This window comes from Pteronotus mesoamericanus, unplaced genomic scaffold (assembly GCF_021234165.1).
Source record: "Pteronotus mesoamericanus isolate MK-2021 breed Mesoamerican mustached bat unplaced genomic scaffold, CSHL_Meso_final contig_98, whole genome shotgun sequence".
NCBI lineage: Eukaryota > Metazoa > Chordata > Mammalia > Chiroptera > Mormoopidae > Pteronotus > Pteronotus mesoamericanus.
Genome location: NW_026555295.1, coordinates 4201634 through 4220165, shown reverse-complemented (window position 1 = coordinate 4220165; position 18532 = coordinate 4201634). Strand labels below are relative to the sequence as shown.

Genomic DNA, 18532 nt, shown 5'->3' with positions numbered 1-18532 from the left:
GGTGGTATTTTTAATACGACTAGGGTAAAAAACTAAATATCCATCAATAGGGGATGGACAAATATTTTTTATGGTGTATCTATGTAATGACATAATATGGAGCTTTAAGAAAGAATGAAACAATTCTCTATGTGCCAGCATAGAATAAAAAGATTTTAAGATTTATTTTTAAGTGAAAAGAGTGTTTGATCAAATGCTTTTAGGTATTCTATATATACATATGTAGACTCATGTGAAAATATTACCTTTTTAAAATTTAAAAATATTTAAGTGATGATGCCAGAAAGAAGTTATAATGAGCATATTGATGTAGACTTTCTCAGATAAAAGAAGACATGCAAGGAAGCCATTTCACCTGACTCCTAGTTTGACAGAAGTGCCTCAAGAATTTGTGTCTTCTTTGACCTGAGAAACAAAGACCACACGTTTTTCAGAAAGTATTGCTGGGCTGGTCTTGTTGTTCAGATGTCTCTGTCCTCCCTAGACTCTGCTCTCTTGACAGTGTTTCTTGCTCCATCTCCAGTGCCAAGAACTCGGCCTGGTACCAACTAAGTGCTAATGAGCATTTATTGAATAATTGAATTCAGAAAATTTCTACCACTGGGTAAATGATCTCAGATGTAAATTTTGGGTCAAAAGAGAATGAGAAAGATTTTTATTAAATGAAGTACCCACTTTAACATGACAACAGTTTTTAACCTAAAAACAGACAAAAAATCTTTTCATCCACGTAGAAATTAAATGTAGCTCCTCAGATCGGTTTTAGAAAATACTCCCTGACTATTCAGGACCCACCAATCCCAAAATCTGATTTTACCCACAGGACAGGAGGAGCTACTTGCATATGTTTCTGGATTCCCTTAGGCCTTCAGATGTGCTTCTTAGCAGGAATAGTAAAGGGTATGATTGGGGGAAGATACTTGACTATTTTGGGGGAGAATAAAGTGAAGAATGGTTGATGTTGCTCGATGGTTTTTTCCCCCTGCACAGGATAGTGTGTGTGTGTGTGTGTGTGTGTGTGTGTGTAAACAACTTTGCATATATTCTTCAAACTCTTGTCTGATCTGAGTATATCCTAATATGAAATTATATCTGGTCATACTAATCGAACTAGTATATCTAGTGTGAAATTAGAACTAAAATGGGGGAAAAACTTTAAGACTTCCAACATGAAAATAAAAAAATAAAAGAAAGAGAAATGTATTTGGACTTGGTCTACAATTCCAATTCTAATAAGAGTCTGTAACTTTAATTCCTATATCTCTCTCATTGTCAAATGACATGAAAGTGACTTTGAATTTGACTTTTAAGTTCAGACCCTTAGGATTCACCATGGGAGTGAAAAATGGCAATAAACATTTTAAGAGCATTGGCTAACATAAATCGTTTTCTCTAGTTTTTTTGGTGTTTTAGTAGCTGAAAGGTGTTATAAAATAGTCTACTTTGGGATGAAGAGAACTTTAAGCAGCACACCCAACCCTGGGAACAGACTTCTCCTCCATCTCAGAATAGCTTTCTTCAGTTCAGTGAAAGAGCTCAAGTCAGGATATCTGTGTATCCAGGTATCATCCATATCTGTGAGGCAGGAATGGAATGAATTTAATTCTCTAGGAAAATTCAGCTCATTTCATGGACACTGACCTCATTTGGGGAGTGGGAGAAGGGAGAAATGACTATTGAATATATCTATCCATGCTATCCAGTTGCATAGAAAAGTATGTCAGTTAAAATATGTTAAACCAATTTCTAAAGTAATGTTTAAAAACAGCAACAATGACAAGTGGATAGAAATCACTCATCTTGACAAGTGATTATGCAGATTAGCAAAGATGCAGGAAATGTTCTGTACTGCTGAGAAGTGGGAAATGGGAATAAATCCCCAGTTGACATAATGAATAACATGACAGGCGTGTTCTGTTCTAGGTTAACTCTCTTTTGCAATTTGAGTTTAGGACACACCCAGTAATATGCAAAGATGTGGGGGAAAGGTCATGAAAAATACTTTGAGGTTTCAGGTGTTTGGGTCCTCAGAGAAATTCCAAAATATATAAGGTTTTCGGGCCTCTTAGGCTTTTGTAACTCATATCCCAATTGGACCTTTATGATCATTTTTTTTCTTGCCCATATTCACACTGTTATGTCTACATTGAAACAAAGTTGGAGAATATAAAGTAGACTGTATTTTTTTGCCACCTTGGCTCAAAAGTTGATCAACTACTTTGATCCTTGACCTGACTGTTCTCTGGATTCAGTATCATTTATGATTGTGTACTTCAATACTGTGAAATTGTTATGTGGTATTTTTCTGAACATTATCATTTTCTTCAATGAAATAGTAAGCTTTTCAAGGCAATGCCTTTGTCTTGCAGTTCTAAGGTCCACCCAATCTCTGAACCAGGACTAGGTAGACCAGGAGCCTATCATTCTGGGTGATGATTTATCACTAGTGACATCTTACTGTATCTGCGTTTAAGAATGTGTGATGAACAACATCTCAGGAACAGGAATAAATATCTCCTGTGAACCAGAAAGTTTGCATCTCACACTTGTCTTTTTAATGGGCCATGTATTTGTGTTTAGAAATGTATGCTTTTTTGTCATCTTCTATCAAAGGGATAGATTTTGTATAATTTCTTACGCTGGACAATTCAGAAGTGAGTATGAAGCAAAATAAACTGTGAGTGAAACCATGATTTAATTTTCCACCACTTCTTTAAATAATGGAGAAAGGGAAATTGAGAAAGCAACCTACCACCAGTTCCTTTGGAATGGATCTAGTCCCAAGCCCCTGTTGGTAGATAGAATGGTTTATAAAATGCTGCTCTTTTGTGGAGCCATTGTTCTTAACTTGAGCTCCATGAACGGGCTTCAGAGGGTTGGTGAACATCTTGTGAGTGTTGGGAAAATTTTGTGTTTGTATATACTTTACTAAGAAAGGACAGAGACTTTTATATCATTCTCAAAGGAGTCAATGACCCTAAAATATTAAGAGCACCAATTTAGAATAATTTTAAATGGATCTCACCATTAATTTTAGATGGATACAAATATATATTACAAGTTATTTATTCACATATTTAGTATGCATTCGTGAAATATTTCCAAATGTCAAGTGCTGACCTAGGTGCCGGGGAGATAGATAGTAATGAATAAGCTCATAGGGAGAGAATGGTGGGAGCATTTTCTGAGTAAAAGAAACGAAACAGAATTAGGTCAAAGGTGACTCTCTTTTAAGTTTTCTCTAATTTGACACTTTGTTCTTTTGAAGGTTGGTTATCACTGCCAGTATAAACTTTTAATTGAGTTACCATAATAACTATAAATCATTTCAATTAACATTAACTTCTATTGTGGCAGATATAATTAGAATACATATGTGACTATTTCTGCCTTTTATAATGAGTTTTCATAGTAACCACTATTGGAACTACAGTATTAAGTATAATTACTAAGTAATCTACTAGAACATAGAATTACTTTATAATTATATGATATTTTCTTAAGCATGTAGCATGTAGTTACTTTAGGAGTAGAGCACAAGAGTGGCATTTAGCAATCTGTTACATAATTGATGAAATGTTGTTCATAAATGTGAGTTAACATCCATAAACAGTGGGCATTTTAAATTCCAAAATAAAGCCAGTTACTCAGCCTCTTTTTGAAAAGGATGACACTATATTTTAAAACCCAAATTCCAAGGGGGAAAGTTGTCTGAACACACGAGTCATTTGGTTTTAGAGTCCAGAAACAAAGCAGATGGCATTAATTGTCTATATTGAAAAGCAAGTGTGTTTCATGAACTAGAATGGGATTTTGAAAAACAATTATATCTTGGTCCACAGCTAATTTTTTGGCAGGTAAGTCTAAAAGCTTGTAATAGAAGTTTGAGATGTGTTTTCCAAAAGACATTTTTAGCTGAGAAAATGTATTTTCTAGTAAATACAGAACTCAAATTTCTAAAAAGGAAAAAAAATAAAGAATCCTTGGGGGAAATAGTGTTCCCTCAAGGTCTGTGACTTATTACTCAAGAAACAATCTTAAAATATTATAGCAAGCTATAAGAAAAAAAAGTAAAGCAGGTAGCAATGCTCCATTTTCAGTGGCATAGAGAATTAGAAAACCAAAATTATTTAATAAAGTATATTAATTTTCTAGGTCTTCCATTACAAATTACCACAAACTTGGTGGCTTAATACAACAGAAATTTCTTCTCATGATGTTGGTGAAGTTGGTTCCCTTTTGGAGGAGAATCTGTTTCATTCCTTTACCTTCTGGTGGCGCTTGACAATCCTTCATGTTACTTGGCTTACAGATGCATCATTCCAATCTCTGCTTCTCTCTTCACAGGGCCTTCTTCTTTGGGTTTGCCTAAGTCTACTCCTTTCCTGCCCTTTATCAGGACACTATAATTGGGCTTAGATTCCACCCTAAACTAGAGTGATCTCATCCTGAGATTTTTAGTTTAATTACATTTGCAAAGACTCTTATTCCAAATAAGAGCACATCCTCCACATATCTTTTGGGGACACATTCAACCCACTACATAAGACATAGTTGTGAGATGGTAAAATAAAGCTATAGCCTTGGAAATGAATATCTTAGACCCAGAAATGATCTCTGGAGATAATGTAGTCATCCTCAGGGCATTCAAGTTGTAGGAAATTATCACCACTTAACGGAAAAAGCAACCAATGTCAGGGAAGCAAAATGATTTGACAAGTGTGACCACAAAGGAAATGATAAAAGAGATCCAGAATGTGAGTCTCTGGTCTCCCACAGAAGTGCTTTTTTTTTTACTCCACTTCTTTCAGTGGTTGGTTGAAGAGGAAAGAGGAAAAGAAACCTGAGAATATGGTAAAAGAAGAAAAATAGGTTGGACTTGATGGCAGTCCTTGCTCTGGCCATTTTAATATCTTGGTGAGGTTCTAACTATGATTTTATCCCTCCAACTACTACTTTTGCCTGTACCTATTCTATCATTGTCCATTTAACCCTAGGAACAGTGTTAAATACATCTTTTTGAATGGTAATGAACTAAATTGGTTCAGTTATAGGTGGGAGCCTTGGGGCCCTGTCTAGGTTAGGTTGATGTATGCATAATTTATGCATCCAGAAATTTATTTTGAGAGTGTGTATTTCTGTTTCAGAGTTCAGTTATATCAATTAATTAATTGTACACTTAAACATACTTGCACACTTCTAAAAACAGATCAATGATGTAAACATGGGATGTAAAATAATATTTCTAGCTGCCTCTTAGAATTTAACCATAACTTTTGAACAGGGATAATATTGGAGACTTGTGGGTCATATGTTTTCTATTGTCACTAGAGAACTCTACGGTTGTAATGAAAGAAGTCATAAACAGTACATAAACTAATGAATTTGGCTGCATTCTAATAAAACTTTATTTACAAAAATAAGTGATAGACCTGAACTGCTCTGTGGGTTGAGGTTTGGGTTGTAGTTTGCTGACTCCTGCTTTTGTGCCAAAAGTTTAGAAACTGTACTTACATCATGCATCCCTAAACTGTATCTTCTGAGACAATTTTAAAATTTTAATCTGTGGTATCTGCAGTCCTGTAGTCAGCAGTTCTAAACCATTGGCATGATCTTTCCTTCCTCACTGCCCATTGCTAGACAACCTTCATTTGTGTGTGAGCACATTATTTCCACTCCTGTCACTTTGTTCAGGGAAGTGCCTATTACCAAGCTGTTTCTCCAGGGTTTTTATTTGTTCTCTTGACTTTTGTTCTTTTCTTCACTAATATCTCTTACAAACGATGCATGGAGTCATTCTTCTGTAATACATCTCAGAAGTATTCAATAAGTGAGGATTTTCTGGAGCAATCTATGTTAAAGTTATGAAGTCCTAGAAAAACATGAGTAGCAGGATGCATGATACTAGGGGAAAAAAAAGAGAATAGCATTTAGACCATTTAGCCTCTCTTTCAAGACTTTTAAAAGTCTGGCTGCATGATTTCACTTCTGGAATTATAAAACAAAACCTGGAGACCATATCTAAAAGACCTTTTGAAGCCTTGGATAAATTAATTAAGTTTTTCATTCTGTTTGGAGTAAGGCTCACACTGAAAGAAGTGCAAAAAAAAAATCTGTAATTAAAAAAAAGAGAGAATGAGATGATATCTAATAACACTTTGTGGTGCGTAGAAAATAAAGGACAATAAACATCCTTTGGAAAGCTCCAATTATAATTAGGGGCAAGATCACAGGTTTTGTGTACACAGAGGATGTGGGCCACATTCATACACTGGGAAGAATAGGGGAAAGGGGAGACATTTGGAGTGTTTCCTGTGCGTGGCTTGAGAAAAACTAGAGCTCTTTAGATGCTTTATTAAAGCCTGGAGTGTACTGCTCAATCTGGAGGATGTTTCCTTAAACAGTTTCCGAAATCCAGTCTGGCCCATTTCCTTCGGCCTTGCTTATAGGAAACCTTATCAACAAGGAAATGGCTTTATAGGGAAATGATTCTGAGACCTTTTGGCTGCCCCCACATGCAAATCATGAGACAGTATGCAAATGGAGAACAGTAATACACTGAGCAATTGCAGAATGAAGCACTTCCATTTCTCCTCTTAAATAGAAAAGGAGGAACTAAAACTGTCCCAAACCCTAGAAACCTCACCAGTAAAGGAAGAATTATATAAAGTCCTTGCAAAGGCTCAGGAAAGAAGTTAACCACATTAGCCTCTATTGACAGAGTGTTTGGGGTAAAATTTGCATTTTATGGTATTGGCCTAAATTTCTGGAGAGGAAAAAAAAGTTAGTTGCTATTTTTTCTAGGTACCTGAATTATGATCATGAAGGTAAGTGGAAAATGGGTCGCTTTAGCAACAGCCTAGTGATTATATCTTTTGTTCGTGGTTTTGAAGATGCTTTAAGATATAAACATGGATTATGTGTGCTCTAGGAAGTACTTTACATGTTGTTAGGATAGAAACTTGAAAGAGCTATTCTGGGAAGACAATACAGCTGATGTGTCTCACAGTAAGATGGTCTACAAAGAAAAAAGCTTTGAGTGTACTGGTCTCCATCTTAACCAATGGACCAAACACATATTGTGCTCTCTGGTCAGAGAAAAAAATAAAAGAAATTGCCTAGAAGGAAATTTACCTCATCCAGAGATAAAATTTACATGAAATATGGTTATAATGAGCTTATTTACATTATATATTCATTAGGGATAAAAAGGATACTTGCAGATGCATCTTCCTAAACAACCAGTTGAAAATCTTTTGTGATAAAATGTCTTTGTGATATGATTTTTATTTCTGTAAGATACCATAGAAAAAATGGTGCCAAGTTAGCATACTTATCCATTCAGTGACTGACGCATATATTTTGGAAATTAGATACTGATGCTTTCTTTCAACTCTATGTATCTACTATATTTCCTACTCATTGTATTATGTGAGTTTATATTATGGAGAAACCAGAACAAAGTCTAGAAAACCAGTTTGTTTGAAGATATGATTTTTAAAATGATTTCTTAAAGGAAATATTGCTATCCTGAAATGAAGTTGATGCTACTAGTTTCACATACGCATGCACAAATCACACACATGAAGCAGGATAAGGATAGATTTCATGACCCCTGTTTAAAATGACTCACAGATTTAATGGACTCCCAATTGTCTTCTTTTCAAGTCATAGTGCCACTGATGTTCAGACACATTGGTTATTTTGTGTGTGTTTCTTTTAATGGGCTTTATGGCTTATACAGAAAGATAAATGAAAGACAGTGGTCTAGAAAGACTGAAATAATTAAGCTATGATGATATGTGTGAGAAAAACATAATGGTCCAGTTTCTTCAGTATAGAGTGATGCTTCCTCTCCCTTTTAACACAATAGGAAAGAAGATATTGTGATTACTGGTGGATGCTGATTACACACTCTCCTTATAAGAGAGCTTCATGCCATAGAAAAAAGACCCCAGTTAGATTTGACTTCTACGCGAAGAGGACAGCTCACACTGGATGTGTGAAGACCAAAGTGGTTGTGTTATGAAATAATTATGGACTAGCCAGTGACTTTGGAAGGAAGCTCAGGTTTAGAAATGATAGTCATTAGCAAAGGCTGCAATGTTTAACAGGCAGGACAGGGCCACTGTAGCAGACAGCATGGGGGCTTTCCTACAATGATCTTTGGACAGAGTACTATGGTCAGTAAAAGATAATAAAGAGGCTAGAACATGCACCATCTGGTCTAACAGAAGGGAAGTTAGAAAACATCAACGGGGAGTTGGAATTGTTATGAAAAGCCAGACGGTGAAGCATTGATTAAGATTATTTTGTTGATTATGTGATATCCTATGATTTATACCATGGACAAGCAAGAGCAAATATTTGTGTGCGTGTGTGAGAGCTGGTGAAACCAGGGTATGCTATAGAGCTACAATTGTATGTGACCTTGGGACTCAGAAAAATTTCCCTGTCAAGTAGAAGAGGCCAAACTAAGGAACAGAGCTTCTCAAGAATGTAAAAAGTCTATGCATTCTGTGGAAGAAGAAGCATGGTGATCCAACTGGTTTTCAAGTGTTTGCAGAGGGTGGGGTAGCAGTGGGAGTAGGATATCACAGAAAGGCTTCTTTAAAAAAAAAAAAAAAGACCTCAAAGTTGCTGATTTCAGTGGCGCTCTAAAAGCCACAAAGGGAAACCAGGTCAATCAGGCTAAGGAGATAGGTCTGGTGGAACCCACAGGACTAGAGGCTGTTTAGGGCATTGCTTACTCAGATTAGAAATCAGTGCATGAGAAGGCAGAAAATTTCCAAGCCTTCTTTGGACAGGGGCATATTTTCTAAAATTAATTTCTCATGTGCAGCTTTCTTAGTGTTCTCTCTCCTTTATTCCTCTCTCTTTCAATGTAATTTTCATTCATTTCCAACAGAAGTCTTTTCTTTGCAATGGGTCAGTGATTGAAGTGATACTGTTCATTTCAATCCCCAGAATAAAGCAACATATCACAATTACCACATCCCCATTCCTGTAGAGTGTTCTCTTGTTTACACCAAGAACTTTATCATGACTGCATCTCCCAAATCAGAGCTAGCCTTTGTAATATTCTTACCATGAGGCAGGGGTTGGCCAAAGCATTTTATACACATTAATCTTTATTAGTTTAATCTCAAAACAATTCTATAGAGTAAGAACAGTTATTAGGCCCAATTTTAAATATATTTAGAAAGCCAAGGCTTTAGTTAAGGCCACAAGCTAATATGTGGTAGAGTCTAAATTTGAACTCACTCTAATTCCCAAGGCCTCACTCTTAACCTGCTTAATGTTGTTTCAAAGATTTACCTCAAATGTATTATTTAAATTTTAAGATGATGAAACAAAAATTCAGAGACAAAGTGGTGTTTTCTATTAAGCATTGAAAGTGCACTTGAACTCAGAACCTTGGGCTCCAAATTCAGGTTCCTCTCCCATATCATCCCACTGCTGTAAATCTGCCTCATAAATAATAAATATATCCTCTGAGAGATGGTGCCATGAATGTATCTCATCTCTCTCTTCGATATCTCATTTTTATGGGAAGCAAGTTTCTTGACAATCCAGACCTGTCATTTCTCTCTTTACAAGAGATTTGTCACATAAAAATATTTATAAGGTGTTAACTAATCATTAGAAGGTACTTGAGACATCCTTTTTCCTTCTTGATGACAGTAAATGTCAGCTGCTTTTTAGACTAAGCACTATATATTTTAAATTGAGAGCTGGAGTTTGAGTACGGGCAACTGTCCCATTGCTTTGATGAGACATTCAACCTGAGCAAAAATTACGAAGGTTACTCTTATGGTTCAGAGGTTAAGCATCTATTTGATCAGAGAGGGCATATGCAGGTATACCCATTTGCTTCTCTATTTTACCCCAAACAGTTGCAAGAGGATAGCATCGAGCATCAAAAGTGTTACCTTCTGCAATTCATAAAGTTGCACTGAATAGAATTATCACCTTGAAATTACAGGGTAAAACTCCCTATACAAAAACAGATTAAAGACAAATTAGACTGTGGGCCAGGTCACTCTGATTGTTAATTAGTGATAATGGAAATACAATTAGCATAATGAGTTCCAATTACTGTATATGGAGAAATATGAGCATACTGCTTTCATAAATCTTGGATCCAGGAAAAATAAAATGCATCTGGTTTAACAAAGCATGCCCTTCTCTTCTGCAGAAAGCTTGCTGGTAAATATCTTTTTGTGAAGCTAAATCCTTCCTCTGATGGGTTGTGATTTGGAAAAGTAAAAAAAAAAGCAACAGAATGGATTTGCCCCGTCTGATAGCTGAGCAGTTTTGTATTAGCTCAGCTTCTGTTTCAAGCTTCCTAGAAAATCTAACCATCTGTTTCTCCAATCGTGGGTTAAAAACATTGGGGAGAATCATAGACCATTGCATCAAATGTGCTTATTGTCTTTGAAATGTCGGTGAGCCTCCCTTTCTGCTTTTGATAAGCTGTGAAATTGGAAAGCCAATTAGAGTCACATATTTACACAAATCTAAACAGTTTTTTGAAAACTCAGTGTAGAACAAATGGATAGGAAACAATAGCTTTACACGGAGCTCTAGTAGGACGCCTGTGGGTGCGTTAATGAAGTTATTTTTAAGAGTTGCACTACAGGAGCTGGATGTTTATTTTCACCTTGATCTTACACTGTCTCAACTTTTTATTACAGGCACCCATCTCTCTTAACTTTCTCAGAAGGTCCATCAGCTGATGGCAGAATATTTTGGTTCTATTGTCATCTCTCTCAGAATTCCCCTTGCCACTTTTCTTGCTATGAATGCTCAACTGTTGACAGATTACATTTCAAGGCTGGTTAAAACCCGGGCCATTTGGCCAATGAATGGTAATGAATGTGGACTGCTCAGCCCACACAGGTGACATTACCTCTCGCACCGGGGAATGTGCCAACTTCCTTGTTGCACCCTGTAAATCTGATAGATGCCATTAACCTTTTTAGTGAATCCCCATGGAGCGCTGCAATGGTGAATCTCAGTAGTAATTGCTAAGACAAAAATGCCCCAGCCTGCCTATATTCCCTGTAAGGATCTATGAAACAGGCAAGTTGGTTACTCAAGTGCTTTCTCCCCAACTGCTCCCCTGATTTACTTTCAGCTGTCAGTCTGAACCCTGGTCTCAGTGCTTCAGAATCTTCCAAACACATGTGAGTAGCAGATCTTGCAAAGTACATAGAGCAATTCAACCCTCTCCTTTTTCCCCCGAAAGGAATCTTGTTATAAAGGAGAGCAGTTTTATATCTAGATAAGAAGATCTACTAAAATAGCTGTGTTTATTGAGGAGAACCTTCCTGTCCCCACCTTCATGATTTACAGCACACTTTTCATCTGGGCTTTGATTGTGGTTGTCATATTTTTAACCTAGTCAAGTCCCCTCAGCCTGTCTGGAAGCATTTGTAAACTGGATTATTCAATAAAAGAAATGCTTGTCAGGCATCATTCTCCTTCATCAGTTTGAGATGCTTTCTCTAAAAATGGCTTTCACACTATCACCGTCTCTCCTGGAAGCACACACGTGCCCATACACAGGCACATGCACACGCATGCACACAAATGGATTGAAAATGATCACTGACTCTCTGTCAGCTCATATTTATTATGGGAGATAAGGCAGAGCTTAAAAAGACAAGATTCTCTCCCTAGTATTTTTGTTATTGAAGTATATATTAGGTCTATACTTCTTTATAGATTTAAACAATAAAAGGCAATGCATTGAGAGGCACATAAGGTATCCTAGAAAGAAAACTGACTTTCCAGATACTGGCAAGTTTCTTATTGGTAGCCTAACAATGTGTACTTAATAAGTGCTGATAATAGATATTAGATAAGTAATTCCTAGCAAAGTCTTAGTCAAATCACTGTAACTCCTTCTTGTCTTACTTACAATATGAGAGATTTTTGCCCAGATGTTCTCTAAGGTTTCTTTCAGTTCTAAAATTGTACGATTCTGAGGGCCAAACTCCCAAACAAGGAGATATGACATAGAGAAACGTTAAAGACTTCTGAATCTATCTAAACAGTTGCTTATTTTTTACTTTCCTGTGCCACTTAGAATTGGATTAAGCTGTACCTAGGAGAAGGGCCCCACACAGAATAGAGATTCCTATCTTTGTCCTCAAAAGGCATCCAGGCTCAAAAGTGCCTCATTGTTCAAAATGGCAGTTGGCACTCCAGCCATCACACCCAAGTTCTGCACAGAAGGAGAAACAAAGGCTGGAGACAAAGAGTGAATTACCTACATACTCAGTACTTCAAGGAGCATCCCAGGAACCCTACATAATGACTTCTGTTTATATCTCATTGACATCAAGAGTTGTGAAAGAGACTGGGAAATGGAGTATTTTTAGCTCGATGCATTGTGCCCCAGAATATACACAGGTTCTATTAGTAAGAAAGAAAAGAAGGATGGATTCTGGATAGATAACTTGTGGTATCTGCCATGGAATTCTTTCCCTTTCATTGAAATATTTTTATACCATGCTACTTTGTTTTCAGAAAAGACCACTTCTGACTTGTAGAAATAATTCTTTTTCATTTTGTAACCATGGCTGTAATGATGAATGGTTGAGCCCTATCAAATTTGATACCTTACCAGGAAAGGTATCCTCTACAGGGAGGGGAGGAGTAGTGTTCATGACTCTTTTGGACTTCACACTAGATTGCATATTCTGACTCAGTAAGCCTGGGCAGGGGCCTCAGATTCTATGCTCCTGAATCACTAAGTTGATGTGGCTACCTTGTGGACAACGCTTTGCATAATGATTTATAACACTGAATACTGGGAAGACAATTAGCCTCACAGTTCTTAATCTACATATTTTTAAATTTTAATTGAACTATAATTCCATGTATTAGAATGAATAAAAATTGGTCTAAAGTTGAATTTGTGTGTAGATACCCCTGCAACTAACAAAACACCAAGTATCACTCCCTCCTTAGAAAGTTGTCTCAAATCTCTCTTCTGTCCCCCTTTTCTCCAAGAGGAAACCACTCTTTCTGATTTCTATTCCTAACAACTAGTTTTGCCTGTTTTTGACTTTATATAAATAGAATTATACAGTATATATTCTTTTGTGTCCAGCTTATTGTGCTCAAGATAATATTTATGAGATTCGTATTACTTGTAAGTACCTGTGATCCACTTCTTTGTATTGCTGAGTAGCGTTTCATCCTATGAATATGACAAAAGTTTATCACTCATTTTGATGAATATTTGGTTGTTTCCAAAATTTTGCCATTATGAATAAAGCTGCTGTGAATGTACTTGTACAAATCTCTTAATGAACATATGGTGTTTTTTTTTATTTCTTCAAAATAAATAGCCAGAAATGAAATAGCTGAGTAATAAGGCATGTGTGTGCTTAACTTCAAAAGAAATTGACAAGTAACTCTCCATACTGGTTCTACCATTTTATACTACCACCAGCAGTGTGTGAGAGAATTGCAGTTGTCCTGCTTTTGGTGTTGTCAGTCTTTTAAATTTTAGCCATTTTAGTATAGTAATAAATCATGATGGTTTTAAGTTTCATTTCTCTGAAAAAAAATCTGTGTTAAGCATCTCCTCACAAACATGTTTTCTTAATCTTTTGCCTAACCTCATTTCCACCTTTGAATCTAAGAAAGAATTTGTTTATAAACTGGCCGCATTATAGAATTTTACTCTGACTCTTATTTGCTCTTTTAGATTATACTTACCTTTCCATAGCCATTCCCAACTGAAAATTTTGGTTTTGAGTATCTTAGTATGGGCTGCTGGATACGGTAACAGTATTTTCTCATTAAAAATAATACCCAGTTCTTTCTCTGATGGTATTTAAATTTGCCATCCCAGGCTCTTGTAGTCAAATATATTGATACTGTCCCATGTGTGTTCTCTGACACTTGGGTGTAATTGTGGTGAACTTTGAATTCTCATCTTAAGGTCAGTTATTAACTATTGATGGATTCTCCTTTTCTCCATTTAATGCTAAAGTATTCATACTAACCAAGACAGATGGGAGCGGCTAAGGAGTTTTTCAATGCCATTGCTGTGTAAGCTATCTTGTGCTTCCCTCATGTGAGAAACTCAAAGCACTTTTGTAGAGGAGATCATTTATTCAAGGTAAAGGAAAAAAAAGGAAGGAGGAAAGAAAGCTTCTACATTCATTCTCCAAACCCCAGTTTTCAAAGTGGCCATATACATTTTCTGGGACAGAGTTTCCCCCAACCATTAAAGATGAGAAAATGGCACCTTTGACAATAACCTTGGCCCATTTTAGAACCAAATAGGATCTGGATGTAAGAAGGATGGTCAGGACCTCAACATCCTGGACAAGTCACCCTGACAAACAATGGCACCATTTTTGGATTTCCCAGGAGGCGGAAAAGTGCCCTCTGAGATTTATAAACACATTCATAATAAATGGGAGGCTGAAGTTTAAACTGTTATGGAGCCTTCTCTGCTGTGCTGCTGAGGTCCCGTGTGATTTAGAGAGGTGACATTTACTGTGTGCAGACCTATTATTCAGAGTGACTGTTTGTGTATAGACAATATTTTAAAATGGCTTGCTGTAGATGAAAAATTCTTATTAAGTCAGAAAAACAGTTTAAGTAGGTAACACTCTCTCAGTTTAGTCTGCTATAAGTCTTACTGTCTTGCCACATGGAAAGTGCTTGGGGTGGGAGGCAGTGACACCTCACAGGCACTGGCTAAAATACTATCTCTAGAGCAAATAGGACATAGGACTTTAGCCAGGACCACAAAACTAACTGTACTTCTGAAGTTAAACTAGGGCATTTCTGCAAGTTTTGTCCATTTAATGCATAGTTATCCTTTGGAGTTGGTGCGATACTATCGCGCAACCAATAGTATATGGTAGGAGGAGCACTGCGAGTCCAGAAACTTGGATGGGGGTTCTTCCACTTAGTAGGAGTAGGCTTTCATAGGTGTTCCTTAACCTCCTTGAGGCTCGGTTTCCATAAACTTCAAAATGTAGGAATTGGATGAGGTAATTTTTTCTAGTGGTCTCATTTATTAATGATCTCACATATTTATTAATGAACATATCTACTAGTGCAAAAAAAATTAACAAAGAGAAAAGTCATTTTTCCAGTCATTTACAAATAAAACACACTCTACTTTCCAGATAGCAGTGATTTTTTCAGGGATTTGGTAAGATGCAAGCAACCTGGATACAGCATAAATATGTGTGCCATCTCATGTGCAATACCCAGCTTGGTTCTTCTCCAATTCTCCTCTTGGAGTTGTACCTAATTTTGTTACCAGTGTTCATCTAAATCCATTGGGGGAATAGGCTGACTTTGTTTTGTTTTGTGGCCAAGAACCTCTTGATCCTGAAAGTCTTGTGAGAAGACATTGCAGAGAAGAGTCTCCACTGTGGTGGAGAGGGGATGATGGGGTGACTTCTAAAACCCCTGGAAGACATGCCTATTTTGAGTTGCTTACTCTTAGGAAAGAGTGCCTGTCAGCCCCCAATGCTGTATAGAACTTTACAGTTACTGAGAACAGCCCCCTGTATTTACTTTTGCCCATTTAAATCACAGGATAGCCCTGAGAAGGAGGCAGAGCAATTATTGTTGTGCCGTTTTTGTTTTTCAATGAGAAAGCTGAAGCTCAGGGAAGTTAGGGGCCATATTCAAGATCCCACAGCTGGAAAGAACGTAAGCTCCATATTTTGCCCTTAATCTAAGACTCTGTCTCATTACATTTCTTATGCCTCTTCCTTCCCTAAGAGCTCTGGAAATGTATTTGAACAGTTCACCAGAAAAAAAAATGATTTCTGGAATATAGGTATGAAGAGAGGGCAGTAAAGGACAGGTCTAGAGTCTGTTCTCAGGAGGCTCACAGTCTTCCAAAAGAGACAACACATTGCTGTCTAATCAAATTCTACCCATTTTTAAAGCCCAAACTCAATTATTTTCTTCCCCCAGGAAACCAGCCTTGTCCCACCTTATTCCTGCCTCCAGGGATCCTCCCTTCTGAAATGCTGATTGAACTGCATTTTCAAGGTGGGTGCAATAAAGATGATCTTTCCTCCTCCCTATTACTCTAATGTGCATGTATTTTATTTCTTCCAGCTCTTTAGTAAGCTCTGTGCGAACAAGACTTGTAAATTCTATCCATTTTACATACTTGTTCACAAGGAGTCATCAGTTAGTAATGCAGTTAATCAACCAAGACCCCCATGGCATGGCACCTTGGATAAGGGTAGCACCAAGATCAACATCACACTGCTCTGCTTCTTGCAACTTTAACTTATAGAAGCTATGACATCACAGCCTTTTCACCTAGTAAAGATGCATTCTCATTGCCTCCATCACTATCTCTTCACCTCCACTATTTTTCATCATAGTATTTATTAATATAAAAAGTTGAAGATTTTTTGTTTGCTTTTCTGTCTTCCTACTAGGAAGTAAGCTCCATGTGGGCACAGTTTTGCCTGACATGTTCATTGCTTTATCTTCACAAGACCAATGCACATTGTAGGTGCTCAGTAAATACCTGTGAAATGATTGCATGGATGCTTGCATTTCAGGCTTTGTGATCTTCAATTTGGACATCTATCTTCATCCTATATATTTTTCATATCAATTGGGTGCTTCACATCCTGGAAATTTGAACACTAATTGGCTATGTGACTTGCCCTTTTAAAGTATTTTTGTTTTAAATTACTTTAATAAAGTAACTTTAATTATTTTCAGCAAAGAAGGAGTCACCTTTGGAGTGCAACTATCCATGACCATGATGTTAGTGAAAAATATAAATGATATATTTTGTTTCTGGTAAATCCTTTGTTCTTCCCTTAACAATCTCCTCATGAAGTATTTACTGAAGAGTTGTTTTCAAAAAACAAAAATTCAAAATGATGGAATTTTCTTTGTTAGTGATATAATTGAACTTTGTGATGTCAAAACTAACATTTAAATCTAATATTAGCTGATTTTAATAATAAAAACATACCATAGGATATAGGTGATAACATCATATAGGCCAGGCTTAAATCTTTGCTTCTGCTGAATAGTTTCTAGAAATTTACACAAGATATTTTGTCTCACCAAACCTCAGTTTCTTCATGTGTAAAATATTATACTATTATAATATTATCTTTATCAAGAGGTTATTGTGAAGATTAACTGAGATAATCCTCTTATTTACTGACACAGAAAGGACTCAGTAAATGTTAGACTTTACTATTATTACATGATGTTAGAAAAGTATAGCACACAATTTAAATGCAAATAGTAATTATACTATAGTGTTCTGCATTTTTATTTTATTCTCCTGGAATGCCTGATTGCTTGTGCTAATTTAGCAGTAACGATGTTCAAAACATATGTTTGTTCTTCTAAGAATTAACAATAGACAGACAATATTATTTGTTGACTTTCGTCTGTTTGGATCATTGTAATAAGATGTCCCACATGTAGGAAGTACTATGAATTTCCACAGCTGATTAAAAATATAATTTTCTGAAGAGTCATGATAAATCTCTTTTCCTCAGACACCTTTTAATAAAAAACATAAATTATAAACCTACTGTTATGCAAACAATATTGGCACAACAAGAAAATGATTAACATGCAGACAGGGTAGGTCAAAAAGACTATAAAAGGATTAATGCACATTGTTTGATGTATATTAAAATAATTGGTCAAAGTTTAGGTAGCATTTTAATTTTTGGTGTCCACACACTTATGACTCATTCAAATCTTACCAAAACAAACAAACTTTTTTTTTTTGAAAGTAGAAGTTCAGTAGAAACCACTATAGCATGTTAAATCAGTCTACTGTTACTATTTTATAAAAAGTGTTTCAAAATAAAGACAAGGGCAGTTCTGTTTTCAATTTATGGAATAGAGTAACAGCTATTTTCTCCCAATTTTTACTTGATGTTTCTCAGATGCAGAACACCTTTAGTGATGCTTTGATTTCTCTCTCTGGCTACCCTATGTTACTCTTCATTTTCCGAGTCACTATGGTCTTGTGAACAGCAATTTTCATTGCAAAGTTCAAAAAACATTAAAAGAGAATTTCATTTGATCAAACTCCTAGAATGCCTTTTTGGATATTTTGAACTAGTTATAAACTCAAGTGGAACACTCCATTTGGCAGCAGCATGATGAGGTCTTGTCTCCACTTGCTGGTGTGAAACGACACCCATATAACTTGAGTTTCCTGATGCCTCACTAAGCTATGAGAACAAATGGAGTCATCATAAATAAAGTCATGTTAAACAATAATAAACCACATTTCATACTGGGTCTTGTCACCACTTTTATGAAAGCACACCTTCTGAGATGTTCTCTGTCTCAAAACTTGGAAACAAATATATTCCCACAAAAACTTGGTCATTATTAACAGTATTATTGTTATGGCTCCTGGCTATTCCACTCAGTCTATCAGGAAGCACTGCTATTGCTTCCACCTTCTCTCTCAGGGACCTAAACCTGAATATGTAGGACTAAATGGTGAGCATGTATAGGCACTATA

At 36.3% G+C, this 18532-nt stretch overlaps 1 pseudogene; it reads right to left on the bottom strand.

The window, feature by feature from the left end:
* Nucleotides 1–15156: 15156 nt before the first annotated feature.
* LOC129081369 (60S ribosomal protein L39-like) lies at nucleotides 15157–15398 on the bottom strand (annotated as a pseudogene).
* Between the last annotated feature and the right edge of the window lie 3134 nt (nucleotides 15399–18532).